Genomic DNA, 521 nt, shown 5'->3' on the forward strand with positions numbered 1-521 from the left:
AAATAATAATAATAATAATTTGGTATTATTCAGTTTTTCTTTCATTAAATTACTCGAAGCATTTTTTTTTTTTTTGAAAATTTTTTTTTTTTTATATACACTTTTATATTGAAATAAAATGTGCGAATGACAAAAATTACAACAAAAATCATCTGACGAAAATAAAAAAACAATTAAATACGTTCGATCCTCTCACCATCGAAATGGGGGGGTTGGGGGGTTGTAGGGGGCTAAGAATAAAGAGCTATGATGATGCACACATAATTATATAAATAATAACAATATTGCAATGCATTGATTGATTAATACAAAAATTATTCATATAGATTTAACTAATCTGGTCACTCACAATATATATACTAAAAAATTATTATTATTATTATTATTATTATTATTATTACAAAGTACAGTAAATTAAAATTAACATTAAAAAAAAAATCATTTCATTATCATTATTATTATCATTATCATAATTTTTTTTTTTTAATTTAATTTATTTAAGGTAGAAAAATTAAAACAAA

The sequence above is a fragment of the Pediculus humanus genome, genomic scaffold (assembly GCF_000006295.1).
Source record: "Pediculus humanus corporis 1103172107436 genomic scaffold, whole genome shotgun sequence".
NCBI classification, from domain to species: domain Eukaryota; kingdom Metazoa; phylum Arthropoda; class Insecta; order Psocodea; family Pediculidae; genus Pediculus; species Pediculus humanus.